Genomic DNA, 16,615 nt, shown 5'->3' on the forward strand with positions numbered 1-16,615 from the left:
GATATTTCTCTCACCCAGCATGGGTATATGTAAAATGACACCCAAAACACATTCCCCAACTTCTCCTGAGTACGGTGATACCACATGTGTGACACATTTTTTCAGCCTAGGTGGGCAAAGGGGCCCACATTCCAAAGAGCACCTTTCGGATTTCATAGGCCATTTTTTACAGATTTTGATTTCAAACTACTTTGCACGCATTTGGGCCCCTAAAATGCCAGGGCAGTATAACTACCCCACAAGTGACCCCATTTTGGAAAGAAGACACCCCAAGGTATTTCATGATGGGCATAGTTTGTTCATGGATTTTTTGTCACAAGTTAGTGGAATATGAGACTTTGTAAGAAAAAAAAAATCATAATTTTCCGCTAACGTGTGACAAAAAATAAAAAGTTTTATGAACTCACTATGCCCATCAGCGAATACCTTAGGGTGTCTACTTTCCGAAATGTGGTTATTTGTGGGGGTTTTCTACTGTCTGGGCATTGTAGAACCTCAGGAAACATGACAGGTGCTCAGAAAGTCAGAGCTGCTTCAAAAAGCGGAAATTCACGTTTTTGCACCATAGTTTGTAAACGCTATAACTTTTACCCAAACATTTTTTTTATCAAAGACACGTAGAACAATAAATTTAGGGAAAAATTTATATATAGATGTCATAAAAAAAAAAATTACAACTGAAAGTGAAAAATGTCATTTTTTGCAAAAATTACGTTAAATTTCGATTAATAACAAAAAAAGTAAAAATGTCAGCAGCAATGAAATACCACCAAATGAAAGCTCTATTAGTGAGAAGAAAAGGAGGTAAAATTAATTTGGGTGGTAAGTTGCATAACCGAGCAATAAACGGTGAAAGTAGTGTAGTGCAGAATTGTTAAAAGTGGTCTGGTCATTAAGGGTGTTTAAGCTAGGGGAGCTGAGGTGGTTAATACAAAAGTTACTCAAAAAGCAATTGTAGTGAAATAATTCCCATAATATGACATCAGTCCTTAAAATGCTTAGGTTCTGAGGATTTTAGAACTCACTGTCTTAAAGTCTTTCACCTAAGCTGAGCGTTTTAGACCGCTCAGATCAGGTTATAGACTCTTTGACCCTCATTACAATCGTACCTTTCTCTTCTGTGTCCCTCGTCCAGATAATGAAAATAACACTATTTTAACTTATGCAAATGATCTTCTGAAGGTGCCCAGGGGTGGCGTTACTGGACGATGTGCCCAGAAAAGCACACCTACAGCCAGCGGACATCACGAGCAACACCAGAGGACGGCGGGCTGGGAACTGGCCCGCACCTGTGCACTGCTCTGCCCATTATGGGCAGAGGAACAGCTTTTCATATTGTGCATGTGCCGGCCAACTAAAGACAGCCGGCCGGCACATGTGCAATATGACAAGATGTTCCTCTGCCCATAATGGGCAGAACAGTGCGCAGGTGCAGGCCGCCGTCCTCTGGTGCCGCTTGTGACGTCCGCCGGCTGGAGGTGTGTTTTTCTGGGCACATCGCCCAGTAACGCCGCAACTGGGCACCTTCAGAAGATAATTTTCATAAGTTTAAAAAGTGTTATTTTCATTATCTGGACGAGGGACACAGAAGAGAAAGGTACGATTGTAATGAGGGTCAAAGAGTCTATAACCTGATCTGAGCTGTCTAAAATGCTCAGATTAGGTGAAAGACTCCCTTTAAGAAAACTCAGCAAATGTGCCCCCTAATGACATCAATAATTTGAGGCACTCTAGTTTCCACTTTTGAATCCAACTGGCCAATACTGAATTTATTATGAAAAAACAACCATTATCAAAACAAAAATGCATAGCTGATGTCAGTGTACTACTGCTTACTATCTGTACTGCCAAGATGTGTACAAAAATGTCAGAAAATAAAGTTGAAAAGAAAATAACAAAATAAAAGTGGCACAGCTGAGTATTGCATTCTGAAATTAAAATATCATAATTCCATTCTAAATTCATTATGGAATATACCTAATCAAAAGCTAGCAATGACTTTGCTCTATCTGTACTCCTTTTATAGTTTTTTTTTTTTCACATAGTACATAGTACACATAGTATATTGCACTTACTGTATAGAATTTATTGTACTTTTCTGAATTTGCAAGCATAACATTTGTTAAGTTTTTCATGCTGTACATACCAAAATTTGTTAATAAAAGTTTATTTAAAAAGTGCAGAATTGCAGTTATAAAGTAAGAACAGATGTTAGAAAATCACAACGCTGCATGTTTATTTAGGTAAATTGGAAAACATATGGTATATCCAGTTCAGAAAAAATGCAAAAGATAATTAAAGTAACCTAGTTTTAGTAGAAAGACTGAATACACCTGTCTCATTAAGTATTATTTCAAAGATATTAATAGAGAACTCTTGTTGAAAAGCTGGCTCTAACTAATTTTGCACATAAAAGTTCTAATTCCAAAAACAGTTACAGATCTTAATACACATATCTTATTTAAAGTACCTACAAAATTATCAGAAGTTATCAGAAGCAATATTTAACTTTAATTTTTTCTTGCATGGTTGAAACAAAATGTGCATATGATATGTCATTAAATTGATGCCCATCAAAAGTCAACAAACTACACCAATTCCAAAAAAAGTTGGGATGCTATGTAAAATGTTAACAAAGGTAAATGAAAACACAATGCTATGATATAAATCTCATTGATCCAGTTTTTATTCACAATAAATCATAGAACTTACATCAGATGTTGAAAGTGAGACATTTTACCATTTTCTGAAAAAAATATTATTCTTTTAGAACTTGATGACAGCAATGCATCTTAAAACAGTTCGGACAGGGACATGTCTGCCATTGTGCAGCATCCCCTCTTCTTTTAACAACAGTCTGTAAAACTCTGGGAAGGGAGGAGATCAATTGTTGGAGTTTGGGATAGGAATGCTATCTTGTTGTCTGATGTAGGATTCTAGTTGCTTGACAGTCCTGGGTCTTCTATGCTGGATTTTTCATTTCATAAGTTGCCCCCCCCTACATCATGCTGTGCCCCCCATGTGCCCCCCCAACTAAAATTCCCCTCGTTCCCCCCCCCCCCCCCCAGTGAGCCGCCGCCGCCGGGCACAGGGAGATGAGCTCTTCCATTGCACTCATCTCCATTGTAATCTGCCTGTGCCAGTGGAGGTGCAGGGGAGGGAGAGGTGTGTCCCTTCCCCTTCCTCTGATAGGCTGCCGGCGCACTAGGTCGGCAGCCTATCAGAGGCCGGCGCAGGTGGCGTGATGACGTAATCACGCCGCCTGAGCCTTACAGCGCGGGACACAGGCCAGAAGAGGCCTGCATCGCATCTCTGACACTGAGGTAAGTATGTGTTTTTTTGTTTTTTTTATTACAATACTGGCACATGATGATGATGAGGGGGGACGATGACTTAATACTGGCACATGACGATGGGGGGATGACTTAATACTGGAACATGATGATGATGAGGGGGGGCCACTTAATACTGGCACATGATGATGGGGGGGACTTAATACTGTCGCATGATGATGGGGGGTGACTTAATACTGGCACATGATGATGATGAGGGGGCGACTTAATACTGGCACATGATGATGATGGGGGTGACTTAATACTGGCACATGATGATGGGGGGGCTTAATACTGGCACATGATGATGGGGGGCTTAATACTAGCACATGATTATGGGGGGGACTTAATACTGGCACATGATGATGGGGGCTTAATACCAGCACATAATGATAGGGGACTTAATATTGGCACATTATGGGGGGGACTTAATACTGGCACATGATGATAGGGAGACTTAATACTGGCACATGATGGGGGGGACTTAATACTGGCACATGATGGGGGGGGCTTAAAGGGTTTCTACCACCAGAAATACTGTTATGTAGCTGACTGACATTAGTGATGAGCCCATGTCAGCACTACATAACAGTATGTTTCTAACAGTAGTTCCTGCAGCCGTTTTTGTTAAAAACGTACTTTTATAGATATGCTAATGAGCCTCTAGGTGCTATGTGGGCGTCATTAGCACCTAGAGGGCTCCGTTCACTAACCATTTCAGCCACCCATTGCGTCCCTCCAGCCCGCCACGCTCCTGTTGATTGACGTGAAACTTCTCAGTATTGAGTACCAACTCCCGCGCCTGCGCCTGCGCCGTGCGCTTCTGTATTCTCGCGGCGCCAGCTTCCTCACTGCGCCTGCGCCAACTACGTTACAATTAGGAAGCCGGCACCAGGAGCGCGCCATTCACTCACTGTGCCTGCGCCAAATACAGAAGCGCAGTGGTAGAAACCCTTTAATACTGGCACATGATGGGGGGGCTAAATACTGGAACATGGGGGGCTTAATATTGGCACATGATGGGAGGGGCTTATTACTGGCACGTAATGGGGGGCTTATTACTGGCACGTAATGGGGGCTTATTACTGGCACGTAATGGGGGGCTTATTACTGGCACGTAATGGGGGGCTTATTACTGGCACGTGATGGGGGGCTTATTACTGGCACGTGATGGGGGCTTATTACTGGCACATTGGGGGGCTCTTGTTACTGGCAAGTGATGGGGGCTCTTGTTACTGGTAGTGGCACGTTATTGAGGGCACTTATTACTGGCACATTATTGGTGGGCACTATAGGGGCATCTACTGAGGCCACAAAGAAGGGGTGTTTTATATGGGGGGCTCTGTACAGTAGCATTCTTTACTGGGACACATTATGGTGGGTACTATGGGGAAGGGGGAGAGGAGTACTATGGAGTCATCTACGGGGGCACTAAGAAGGGGTATTTTATACTTGCAAATTATGGGGGACACTGAGGTCATCTACTGGTGCACGATATATGGGGCATTTTATACTGGTACATTATGGGGGGGCACTAGCAGGAAGGGGGGAGAGGAGCACTATGGAGGCATTCACTGGGGGCACTATATAGGGGTATTTTATAATGGCACATTATGGGGGACATTAGCTCAACTGGGGGCATAAGGGGGTATTTTTTGCACTGTCACATTATAAGGAGAATTATTTCTACTGGGGGGGCATTATGGTGGGTTTTATTACTCCCCCATGGTATGACCCCCTAGTAGCAACACCAGCCTCTTCCTGCTCTGCTATCCCTCTGCCCCTTCTCCAAATCCTTATTATGAAATCTTTCTCATTAGGATAAAACACAACATCAGCTCCGCCGAGCCCCCGGCCAAGTGTTGAAGTGGTGTCCGAGATCCCCAAGGACCAAGCCAAGTAACTGTAAGTGTTTATGTGAAATATGTTTGTTATATATGTACACTCCTGTGAGAGGCGGGGAGGGAGATCTGTGGATGACACTGTTATAGGGAGGGAGATCTGTGGATGACACTGTTATGGAGGGGGAAATGGGGATGACACTGTCATGGGGTGGATCTGTGGATGACACATATAGCATAAGATGCTATATACGGTATGTGGCATCCACAGATCCCCCTCTCTATAAAAGTGTCATCCACAGACAGCTGGACTTTTCTTCCCTGTTGCGGTTTTAGGTATTGGGTAAAGTATCGCAGCATTTCTAAGCGTACTTGTGTAAATGTATCGTTGTTATAGCTGTCCCCCCTACTTTTGTCCTGGCCTCCAGTGTGCCCCCACAAAATTTGAAAGCTAGAGACGCCACTGAGGCCAGTTCAGAACACACACTTTTCTTCTGCGAAGCCATGGTGCTGTGAAAGATGCAGTATGTGGTTTAGCATTGTCTTGCTTAAATATGCAAGCCCTTCCCTGAAAGAGATGTCTAGATCAGGAGCATATGTTGTTTTAAAACCTCTATATACTGTTCAGTATTGATAGTACCTTTACAGATGCCAAAAGCATATATGCAACCCTATAGATTCAGAGATGCAGGCTAGAGATGAGCGAATCGAAGCTGATAAAGTGGAATTTGTTCCAAATTTCAGGAAAATTTTTATTTGCACCGAAGGTGAATGTCCTTGCGCTTTCTGGTAACGAATCACATTTTTTTCTAAAATGGCTGCTGCAAGTGTGAGGACAGGAACTCTGGGAAGGTGGGATGACCCATAATGCCATGCATGCAGCCAATCAGCAGCCAGCCAGCCCTGTGATGTCATAGCCCTATAAATAGTGGCAGTCATCTTAGATCCTGTCATTTGCCAGTGTACTTAGTGCAGGGTGAGACGTCTGCAGGTGCTAGGGACAGTGATAGGAAAGACTTGATTGTGGTGAAAAAATTATTTATAAGTGCAGGGAAAGGATAGGGAGGAATCATTCCACAACATTTGTGTAGAACAGGGTTCAATAGGGGAGGTTGACTGGGTAATAGGAACAATCCTATTACACCTTGGTGCATTGACTGTAAATTGCCATTATACCGCTCTGTCATTCCAGCAAACAGTTCTTGTTATTGGGGTTCAAGTGCTGTTTGATACAGCCATTAACAGAGTTTATTACTAGGAAATATTTCTATAGTATGTCTTATTTTTCCTTGTGCGGTGCAGTTATATGCTAAGCCATTTTTGCCGTGTATTAGTGGCAAAATAAAAATATATTCGCCATCCAGCGTTGCACTTATCTGTTGAAAAGTAGTGTTGAGCGTGAATATTTGAATCGCAAATTTTAATCGTGAATATCGCCACTTCGAGAATTCCCGAATATTTAGAATATACCAGTATATATTCGTAATGAGGAATATATATATTTTTTTTACAGTACACATCAGTCATCACAATGATTTGTACTGTGTAAAAAAAATTATCATCCCTCTCTGCTTCTAGCTTGTGGTCCTAATGAGAATGAGAAGGCTCCATTACTTAGTGAATCATTGTGGATTTATTTTTAGTTTTTTACACTATCGTTTTGGTTGAAATTTTGAAAACGTGTCACTTGGATGAATGATGCACCTATTATTTATCCACATACTGTTAGTCAAGTTCTTATTCTCGTAAAAAAAAAATTATACTTGTATATTATGTACATTATTTTCAAAAGCGTAATTACTTTATAGACACAGTACGAATCAGGACATTTTTTGTAAATGGCTGTGATAATATTTTTAGATGAAAAATCAAGATTTGTTATTTGGCTTTGTACTTGCCACTATTCTGCTTTGGCACTGCTTGAGAACGGTCCAATTGTGTTGATCAAAAAGTAGCTTTTTTATTATTAAACACAAAAAAAAACATGCTGATTATGGGGTTGTATTCGTTTATTTTACTAGTTTCCCCGGTATGGCAGTGGCACATTCCTGGGAAAACTTTCCTGCTGCAAAATAAGAACATGCTGCTGTCTGTTCCTGCTGAGTTAGGCCGAGCTATGTGTAGGACTTAAACTGCAACGTAAATTTAAAGGGAACCTGTCATCAATGTTATGCTGTCCATTCTAGCAACAACAGCATAAAGTAGAGACAGGTGAGTTGATTTCAGCAGTCTGTCCACAGCCAATGTGTAAAGTTAAAAGTAAGTGGTTGCCAAGAACCAACATCACAATAATTGGGCCTGGAAAAGAGTCACGGCCACCTGAGAAGAGTAATTTTATTCATAAATTCCTGCTCTCCTTGCCCACCTGCTGCTAATTGACAGTCTTCTTCCTAGTTTTATCCCTTTCTCTCTCTGAGAGAACTGCCAATAATCAGCAGATGGGAGTGGAGTGCAGGAGATTATGAATAGCCATGACTCTTCTCAAGTAGATTTGACTCTTTACAAGGCCTGTGCTGCAAAGATTATGATGCTGGTTCTCAGCAACCACTTCATTTTAGTTCATGAGTGAAAAACCGCGGAAATCAGCATTTCTGTCACTATTTATTGTTGCCTTCAGTGAGGTCAGCATAAAGTTGATGACAGGTACCCTTCAACATCTCCCTGCTACTGCTGTTGTCCTCATGATCCTTGGTAGCTATGTGAAGGCCTCATACTACACCATTACCTTTAGCTGCTGCTGCAGCTGTCCTGATCACGCTGAGTTATTATGTTTAGGCCTCATAATATACCATTACTAGAGTTGAGTGGACACCTGGATGTTCTGGTTTGACTGGTTCGGCCGAACTCCGGAAAAAAAGTTTGAGTTACGGAACCCGAATTTGACCCCGAACCCGAACCCCATTGAAGTCAATAGGGACCCAAACTTTTGAGCACTAAAATGGCTGTAAAAATGTCATGGAAAGGGCTAGAGGCTAAATGGCTTCAAAATGTGGTTAGGAGCATGACAAGTGCTCTTCAAACAAATGTGGATATAGAAATTTCTTAAAATAACAAAAAATACGTAAACAAAAAAAAATATCTTGATCTAGGAGGACGAGGTCCATATGGAAAAGGAGATTGAGGAGGCGGTGGACGTGGCAGTGTAGGTGGAAGTGGCGGTGGAGGAGGAGGAGGTAGCCTATACTGCTTTTTGGTTTAAAATTTATTTTTTATTTTTTTAAATTAGGGTACACCCCAAAACATTGGGAAATATAACCCTCCAGTCGTGCTAAACACACGTTCAGACAATACACCGGCTGCAAGGCAGGCCAGCACCTCCAAGGGCAAGCTCAGGCCATGTGCCCAATTTGGAGACCCTGAAGTTGTAGAGGCTGACCCCTGTCAGTCAGTTCGTGTAGGCGTGTGCAAACTTACTTCCCCCCCATGTCGCACGTCCCCGTGATGTTCACGATCCAATTTGATATCTGCTCTATCAACTTTTGATGTTCTTTTATGCGCCTACCATGGTGATCACGGGTGGAGGGGAATCGGGGTTCCAGGCCAGAGAGGGAGCGTGAGAAAGAGAGACCACATCCAAGGATGGATTCATTTTTTCAAATTTAAAATTAGAGTTGACATATGGGAGAAATTATTAAAGCATAAAAGTGTGACAACTTTTCAAAGTTTAAGCATTGAATGAAAGGATGTGGTGCCCATTAATTACTGAATAATTTATAAAAATTTATTCCCTATCACCTATGCATAGTGGGTGTTTATTCACGTCTAAAATTGTATAATGTCAACCCAAGAATGTAACAGAATTTTTTTTGAAATGTATTAAGCTGTCAACTAGGTAGAGGAGGGGTATATTACACCCAAAAATTGGCGAATTTCACAAAAAAATTTAACTAAAAATGTATTTATTTTTTTCGGTCTACTAGGTATAGGAATGGTACATCACACCCACAAATTGGTGAATTTCACCAGAATATATAACTGACAATTTTTTTTTTGTTTAACCTGTCTACTAGGTATAGCAGTGGTACTATACACCCAAAAATTTCGCCAGAAAATGTAACTGGCATTTTTTTTTTTTTACCGGTCCACTAGGTATAGCAGTGGTACTATACACACCAAAATTGGTGAATTTCACCCTAAAATGTAAATGACAATAATTTTTTTTTTTTTTTTTAACTGGCCTACTAGGTATAGCAGTGGTACTATACACCCCCAAAAAAATTATTTCTCCAGAAAATGTAAATGACAAAGTAGTGAAATGATTTAAAATAAAACATGTACAAAAAAAATAATATTTAGGAGGTGGAGTTCCATATGGAGTAGGAGTTTGAGGAGGCGGTGGATGTAGCAGAGTAGGTGGAAGCGGTGGTGGAGAAGGACGAGATGGCCAACACAGGTTTTTGGTTTTATTTTAATTTTGTAAAATTAAGGTGCACTCCAAAAGAGTGTGAAATATCCAAAATACAAACATGAGCAAATGCGCTGCAGTATAACAATGGCTGCTTAGTGCTGGTATAAATGTCTATTCTGGACAAGGTACGGACAAGTCCTGAGGGATCCATGCCTGGTTCATTTTAATGAATGTGAGCTTGTCCACATTGGCTGTGGACAGGCGGCTGCACTTGTCTGTGATGACGCCCCCTGCCATTCTAAACACACGTTCAGATAATACACTGGCTGCAGGACAGGCCAGCACCTCCAAGGCGTAAAGGGCAAGCTCAGGCCATGTGCCCAATTTGGAGACCCAGAAGTTGAAGGGGGCAGACCCATCATTCAATACGTGTAGGCATGTGCACACATACTGATCCACCAGGTTGGTGGTGCTGGTTGTTGTAGCGTGCTGACAAAGCTTTTCCACATTTCGGCCATGCTAACCCTGCCTTCTGAGGTGCTGGCGGTGCCCCAGCTGCGTTGGCGACCTCTTTCTCCTCCTCTGCCTTCGCCTTGTGTTTCCACTGTGCCCCCGCTGTCAGGTGGGAATGCCACCAGCAGCGCATCTACCAGCGTGCGCTTGTATTCTGGGATCTTACGATCAAGCTCCAGTGATGGAATTAAGGATGGTACGTTGTCCTTGTAACAGGGATCCAGCAGCAATGCCACCCAGTAATCAGCACAAGTTAGAATGTGGTCAACTCAGCGGTCGTTGCGGAGACACTGCAGCATGTAATCGCTCATGTGTGCTAGGCTGCCCAGAGGCAACGAAAAGCTGTCCTCTGTGGGGGGTGTATCGTCTGTGTCCTCTGTATCCCCCCATCCACGCACCAGTGATGGCCATGAGCTGGTCTGGGTGCCACCCTGCTGTAAACATGGTTCCTCCTCCTCCATTTCCTCCTCCTCATCCTCCACCTCCTCATCCTCCAGATCTGTGCCCTGGCTTGACAAATGTGTACCTTGGGTTTGTGGGTGCAGGAACCCACCCTCGGAGCCACTTGTGAATGACTGGCCGGAAACCCTACAAAATGACCCCTCTTCCTCCTCCTCCTCCTGTGCCACATCCTCTTCCATCATCGCCAGGAGCATTTTTTCAAGGAGGCATTGAAGTGGGATAGTAACACCCATTATCGCACACCACTAGGCCAGACTTGAGGCGCACTGGCACCAACTACTTATTGGTCTGTTGTTCAAGGCCCGTCCACAGCTCCTGAGCGGTGTGGGGTTTATCCCCCAAACAGATCAGTTTTAAAACTGCCTGCTGTTATTTACCCCTGGCTGTGCTGAAGTTGGTGGTGAAGGTGTTACGCTGACCAGATGAGGGGCCAGTAGAGGATGAGGAAGCTGAGTAGGAGGAGGAAGCAACAGGATGCAAACTGAAGCGTCCTGCAATCCTCTGTGCTGGAAGGACATGCGCCAAACTGCTATCCGCCTCAGGCTCAGCCACCACTGCATTTACCCAGTGTGCTGTTAAGGAGATATAACTGCCCTGACCATGCTTACTGGTCCACGTATCCATAGTGAGATGCACCTTGCCACAGATGGCGTTGTGCAGTGCACACCTGATTTTGTCCCCCACTTGGTTGTTCAGGGAAGGGATGGCACGTCTGGACAAGTAGTGGCGGCTGGGAACGACCTACTGTGGGACAGCCACGGCCATAAGGCTTTTAAAACTCTCCGTCTCCACCAGACGGAATGACAGCATTTCAAAGGCCACTAATTTTGAAATGCTGGCATTCAGGGCCTGGGGTCGCTGGTGGGTAGGGGGGTACTGTTGGTAGTGTTTGGGAAATAGAGAGCTGAACGCTTCCGTGGGACATTGTGGAGATGCTTGATGAGCCAGATGGTGGCGTTGAGGGTAAATCCTCTGGTTGCGGGGTGGCAGGTGGCACTGTCACTCCAGAGATGGATGAAGAAGCCGAGACTGCAGCAGATGAGAAGGAGCCAGAGACCTTTCTTGGTTTTTGAGGTGTCTTCTCCACTACTCCACTGCAGCTCGTGCTGTGCACTTAGATGCCTGGTCATGCAGGTTGTGCTCAGGTTGAGAACATTTATGCCTCGCTTCAGGCTCTGATTGCACAGCGTGCAAACCACTCGTGTCTTGTCGTCAGCACTGCCAATGCCTGGGTACTTCTTGGAGCTAGCTTTGGTGTGCTCAGTCCCTTGCTGTGGTGGGCACTGGGCAGTAGAAGGCATACTGTCTAGGGATGGCCGCTCCACTTTTGCACCCTGCTCACTCTTCTGCTGTGCTGTTGGTTCTGTGCGACCACCACCTTTTCCTCCGAACTACACCGTTCACTCGCATTACCTTGATTCCATGTGTGGGTCGAGGACCTCGTCGTCCTCCACATCATCTTCCACCCAGTCTTCACCCCTGCCCTCCTTGTCGGTTTGCACACTTTCAAAAGCCCCAGCAGTTGGCACCTGTGATTCGTCATCATCTGAGACGTGCTGCGATGGTCCTTCCATGTCTCATCTTGAAAGATAAGTGGTTGGGCATCGGGTCATCGGGTCTCTTCCACTTCTGGGGCAGGGCTAGGTGGATGGCCCTGGGAAACCCTGCTAGCAGAGTCATCAAAAGCAAAAGAGACTGCTGCATGACTTGGGGCTCAGACTGCTTGGCTGATTTGCAAGGGGGTGAGGTGAAAGACTGATGGACATCGGCTGCAGGTGCCAACTCTGATCTTTCAGCAGGAGACTGGGTGGGAGACAATGCTAAGGAACTGGAAGCACTGTTAGCAACCGTATCTACTATCGCCTGTACTTGTTCAGGCCTCAGCATTCGTGGAGCCACATTAGGCCCGACTAAATACCGCTGAAGGTTCTGTTGCGTACTCGCACCTGAGGAAGGTGTTTCACTTTCATATTTCTCAAATTTAGGATCTTGCTCTAAATGGGTGTTTTTTAAAATAGCAGAATAGAACAAAAGTATCTAAAGGGTGTATCTCACAATGACATATGCAGCAAAGTCTGAAAAATTTAGATTTTTGCCCTAAATGGGTGTTTTTTTAAATAGCAGAATAGAAAAACAGTGTCTAAAGCATGTATCTCAAACGTACAAATTCAGACAAAGCCGCAAATTAAGTATTTTGCCCTAAATGGGTATTTAATAGCAGAATAGCACAGCAGTATGTAAAGGATGTATCTCACAATTACATATGCAGCAAAGGTTGCAAAATTAAGATTTTTTGAATAACAGAATATGACAGCAGTATATAACGCTTGAATTTCACACGTACAGATGCATCAAGGGTTGTAAAATTGAGTATTTTGCCCCAAAAGGGTGTTTTTTAAAACCCAGAAAATTATAGCTGTATTTCTAGCTTAAATTGCACTTAGTGCGGCAGAGGCCCCAGATGGAGGGTATTGCCAAAAATGGGTGTTTTTTTAAACCCAGAAAATTAGTGAAGTATTTCAAGCTTATTTGAACAATAACAGATGCAGCAAAGACTGCAATATTAACCCCTTAAGGACACGGCCATATTTCACCTTAAGGACCAGGCCATTTTTTGCAAATCTATCCAGTGTCACTTTATGTGTGAATAACTTTAAAACACTTTTACTTATCCAGGCCATTCTGAGATTGTTTTTTCGTCACATACTTTATGACACTGGTAAAATGGATTTAAAAAAAATCTTTTTTATTTATAAAAAAATACAAAATGTACCCAAAAATGCTGAAAAATTAGCAATTTTTCTACTTTTATAATAGATAGTAATACCTTCAAAAATAGTTATTATTTTACATTCCCCTTATGTCTATTTCATGTTTGGATCATTTTGGGAATGCCATTTTATTTTTCATTTTATTTTTTGGGGACGTTACAAGGCTTAGAAATTTAGAAGCAAATCTTTAAATTTTTCAGAAAATTTCAAAAACCCACATTTTCAGGACCAGTTCAGGTCTGAAGTCACTTTGTGAGGCTTACATAGATTAATAGAAACCACCCAAAAATGACCCCATTTTACAAATAGTGATGAGCGGCAGGGGTCATATTCAAATTTGCGATATTTTCCGAATATTTTTTAGAATATTCGTTGAAAACTTGCGATTTTTTTTCTCGAAAAATCGGCAAAGTAATGATTGTGTAATATGCAAATTTTTGTAATTCAAATTTTCGGATTCAAATTTTATTGCGAATTTTTCAACTTACAACTATTAGACAAAGAAGATTATAGCACTATATTAGCTAAATTGCTCTATATTCGATTTTTTTCGAATATTCGCTATATTGCTATAACTTAGTTTTTTCGAATATTCGTGATATTCTAAAACAAGAATATATAGCAATATAGGGAATATTCGAAAAAAGTGAATATAGAGCAATTTAGCTAATATAGTGCTATAATATTTTTTTATAGTTGTAATTTTTTTCCAATCTGAACTTCAGATGAGAAAAAAATTACAACTATTAGACAAAGAAGATTATAGCACTATATTAGTTAAATTGCTCTATATTAGTTTTTTTTCGAATATTCGCTATATTGCTATAACTTTGTTTTTGAATATTTGTAATATTCTAAAACAAGAATATATAGCAATATAGCAAATATTCGAAAAAACGAATATAGAGCAAAATTCGCAAACACTACTACTCCTAAAGTCAAGTATATTGCAGCCTTCTTATTGGCCTACAAGCTAGAAGCAGGGAGGGATCATGTGTACGGATACAAAAAAAAAATCGAATGGAAAAAATAAAATAAAAATTTGAATATTCGAAATTACGAATATATAACTATATTCGAAATATTCGCAAAGTTTCGAATTACCTATATTCGCTATAAAAATTCGAAATTTGAATATTCATGATCAACACTATTTACAAACTACACCACTCAAGGTATTCAAAACTGATTTTACAATATTTGTTAACCCTTTAGGAGTTCCACAAGAATTAATGGAAAATAGAGATAAAATATCAGAATTTCACTTTTTTGGCAGATTTTCCATTTTATTCCAGTTACAAAGCAAGGGTTAACAGCCAAACAAAACGCAATATTTATGGCTCTGATTCTGTAGTTTACAGAAACACCCTATATGTTGTTGTAAACTGCTGTACAGGCACACGGCATTGCGCAGAAGGAAAGGAACGCCATATGATTTTTTGGAAAGCAGATTTCACTCTGGTAATTTTAGGCTTCCATGTCCCATTTGAAGCCCCACTGATGCAACCCTAGAGTAAAAAATCCCAAAAAGTGACCCCATTTTAGAAACTACAGCCCTCAAGATATTAAAAACAGATTTTACAAACTTTGTAAACCCTTTAGGTGTTACACAAGAATTAATGGAAAATAGAGATGAAATTTTAGAATTTCACTTTTTGGGCAGATTTTCCATTTTAATAATTATTTTTTCCAGTTACAAAGCAAGGGTTAACAGCCAAACAAAAATCAATATTTATGGCCCTGATTCTGTAGTTTACAGAAACACCCTATATGTTGTCGTAAACTACTGTACAGGCACATGGCAGGGCGGAGAAGGAAAGGAATAGGGTTTTTGGAAGGCAAATTTTGCTGGACTCGTTTTTTGACACCATGTCCCATTTGAAGCCCCCCGATGCACCCCTAGAGTACAAACTCCAAAAAAGTGAACCCATTTTGGAAACTACGGGATCGGGTGGCAGTTTTGTTGGTACTATATTAGAGTACATATGATTTTTGGTTGCTCTATATTACACTTTTTTTTAGGCAAGGTAACAAGAAATATCTGTTTTAGAACCTTTTTTTATTTTGGGGTGCGTATGACTTTTTGATCGCTTGCTATTGCACTTTTTGTGATGTAAGGTGTCAAAAAATAGCTTTTTTTACACCTTTTTTTTTTTTTTTTTACAGTATTCACCTGTATATAAAGCAGGTTATTACGGACGCGGCGATACCTAATATGTCTACTTTTTTTTATTTATCTAAGTTTTATGCATTGATTTCTTTTTTTAAACCAAAAAAATTATCATGTTAGTGTCTCAATATTCTGAGAGTCATAGTTTTTAAAGTTTTTGGGCGATTATCTTAGGTAGAGTCTAATTTTTTGTGGGATGAGATGATGGTTTAATTGGTACTATTTTTGGGTGCGTATGACTTTTTGATCGCTTGCTATTACACTTTTTGCAATGTAAGGTGACCAAAAATTGCTTTTTTTTCAACGTTTTTATGTAATTTTCTTTTATACAATGTTCACCTGAGGGGTTAGGTCATGTAATATTTTTATACATCAGGTTCTTACGGAAGCGTCAATACCTAATATGTATGCTTTTTTTATTTACTTAAGTTTTACACAATAACAGAATTTTTTAGCCATAGTTTTTTTATTTTTTGGGCGATTGTCTTAGGTAGGGGCTCATTTTTTGTGGGATGAAGTGACTGTTAAATTAGTACTATTTTGGGGGGCATATGCCTTTTTGATCACTTGGTGTTGCACTATTTGTAATGTATGTAAGTTGACAAAAATTGCTTTTTTTGACCCCTTTTTTTATATAGTATTTATCAGACAAGGTGGATCATGTGATATATTTATAGAGCCAGTAATTACGGACGCGGTGATACCTAATATCCTAATATGTGTGGTTTTTTTATTGTTTTTTTTTTATAAAATAAGGGGAAAGGGAGTTTTATTTTTATTTTTTTTACTTTATTAATTTTATTACTTTATAAATTTTATTAAAACCACTATTTTTTCATTACTTTATTTCTAATTGGGGGTCTGATCCACTCTGCAATGCATTACAATACATCTGTATTGTAATGCATTGCCTGTTCATGTACTACATTGAGTTGGCTGGATCTCCTCAGCTCCCGTAGAAGGCAGTTCCGGATGCCATGCAAGGCATTGGGCAGCCTCTGCATATCATCAGGCTGCCTTCTGAGACATTGAGTCCCCGCCACAGCAGTGCAGGGACTCGATGAGCTCACTCAAACACAAACCCCTTCTATGCTACTGTTAGTGGCATAGAAGGGGTTAATCCGCAGCGATCGCCGATACGGGGGGGGGGGGGGGGTAACAGGACCCCCCTCGGCATT

Source organism: Bufo gargarizans, chromosome 1 (genome assembly GCF_014858855.1).
Source record: "Bufo gargarizans isolate SCDJY-AF-19 chromosome 1, ASM1485885v1, whole genome shotgun sequence".
Classification (NCBI taxonomy): Eukaryota; Metazoa; Chordata; class Amphibia; order Anura; family Bufonidae; genus Bufo; species Bufo gargarizans.